Genomic DNA, 2,338 nt, shown 5'->3' with positions numbered 1-2,338 from the left:
GAGATCGAAAGCAAAATGGAGAGTAGTTATTGAGAATTAAAGTAAGAAGAAGAGCAAAGGGGAAGAAAGCAGCATAGAAAAGGAACTATGGTGAAGGAAGCAGCAGCATAGAAAAGGCACAATGGAGAAGAAAGCAGCATAGAAAAGGAACTATGGGGAAGAAAGCAGCATAGAAAAGGAACTATGGGGAAGAAAGCAGCATAGGAAAGGAACAATGGGGAAGATAGCAGCATAGCTAAGGAACACTGGGGAAGTAAGCAGCATAGAAAAGGAACAATGTGGAAGAAAGCAGCACAGAACAAGAACAATGTGGAAGACAGCAGCACAGAACAAGAACAATGGGGAAGAAAGCAACATAGCAAAGGAACAACGGGAAGAAAGCAGCATAGCAAAGGAACAACGGGAAGAAAGCAGCATAGCAAAGGAACAACGGGAAGAAAGCAGCATAGCAAAGGAACAACGGGAAGAAAGCAGCATAGCAAAGGAACAACGGGAAGAAAGCAGCATAGCAAAGGAACAACGGGAAGAAAGCAGCATAGCAAAGGAACAATAGGGAAGAAAGCAGCATAGCAAAGGAACAACGGGAAGAAAGCAGCATAGAAAAGTATCGATGGGGAAGACATCAGCATGGAAAAGGAACAATGGGGAAGAAAGCAGCATAGAAAAGGAACAATGAAATGGAGAGTTAACAATTGAAGCTACTTAAAGAAACAAAAAAACCCATGAAAACGAACTAAAACTGAAGCCACAAAACCACTAGGAGTATAATACCCTGATAATGAAAACTTTATGGAAAATGAGCGAAATATACAATTGGCTCTTTAAAGACAATTGGGACGCGATTTCACTAAACGCAGCTAAATTTCCCTGGGCGCTACCAGCACGCTACCAGCCCGCTACCAGGAGCACACCAGCTCTCCAATATTGAGTGACCAGTGAATGGCTATTGATTGCAGATAGGGATGAGAGAAGACCATTAATGAGGAACCATTGTTCATCTGGGGGAAAATTTTCAATGGGGTGGGGGGGTGGGGAGGGGAGGGGGTTTACGATGAGATAAGTTGCGATATCTCATCTGTTAATACGGGGGAGGCGAGAGAGAGAGAGAGAGAGGGGGGGGGGGTGCGTGGGTACTTGCGGTAACTTGGGCATACCCTGAGGTGCCATTTATGAACTGTTTCAACGAAAGGTGTCATTTACTTTTGATATAATAAAACTGGCCTGTTAATAATAATAATAATAATAATAATAATAATAATAATAATAATAATAATAATAATAATAATAATAATAATGCTGTTTCAACGGTTGATAGCCAGACATAAGTCTCTAAATATCTTATGTATGACAAATATATTTTAAGGTTGTTGCCAATCTCAAGAGATTTTATATTCATTATTCATTATTTCTCGTATAGCTTATTTATTTTCTTATATCCTTCCCTCCATGGGCTAGTTTTTCCTGTTGGAGCCTTTGGGATTATAGCATCCTTCTTTACTAACTAGGGTTGTAGCTTAGCTGATAATAATAATAATAATAATAATAATAATAATAATAATAATAATAATAATAATTACATAAAATGAAATATTAATAACAAAATGTATTGGTGTATACCGTAGTTTACCTTTGAAATATAGTTGGAAATATATAAAAAGATTATTCAATTGCTTTCTTAATGTTTAAATGAAATTCGTGATAATTAAGACTCCAAAAATCTCAACAATGGTTAAACCCGATTCACTGAAAATTCCCTTAAAGAGCAAAGGCCTTAGGCCTTTCCTGGCCTAGATCCAATGAAAACCAGAAAAATTAAAGAGGATAAAATGAATTAATTAGGCCACTTATTATATATGAACTTTTGTTAAGTTTTCATGGGTTGTTTATTGATTTTTTTTTCTGGTAATAACAGCAGATTTATTTTGTGAAACCCTGTTAAATTTCATTGCTGTAACTGATTGAATAATTTTTGTGAAACCCTGTAGAATTTATTTTAGGACAATTAAAAAAACATGAATTTTTCTTTCCTAATTCTTGAATTTATTTTAGTATGATGATTTTATTTTATTTTTTTTTTTTTTGGGGGGGGAGGTTCCCTGTTCAATGAGTTTTTTAAATTATGTTGATTTAACTTTTTATAATCAAAATGGCTAAGGCAAAGCAATTCGTTATAATGCTGAAGTCAACATATGAAAACAAATGTAAGAGAGAGAGAGAGAGAGAGAGAGAGAGAGAGAGAGAGAGAGGGGAGGGGAGGGGGGCGCACGAAACCTTACTGCAATAAAACCGCAATAAAGTCAAACTAATTCCATAAACCAAACAACTATGTAAAAAAAAA

This window comes from Palaemon carinicauda, chromosome 3 (assembly GCF_036898095.1).
Source record: "Palaemon carinicauda isolate YSFRI2023 chromosome 3, ASM3689809v2, whole genome shotgun sequence".
NCBI classification, from domain to species: domain Eukaryota; kingdom Metazoa; phylum Arthropoda; class Malacostraca; order Decapoda; family Palaemonidae; genus Palaemon; species Palaemon carinicauda.
The sequence above is the reverse complement of the archived record's forward strand: the minus strand, read 5'-3'. Positions refer to the sequence as shown.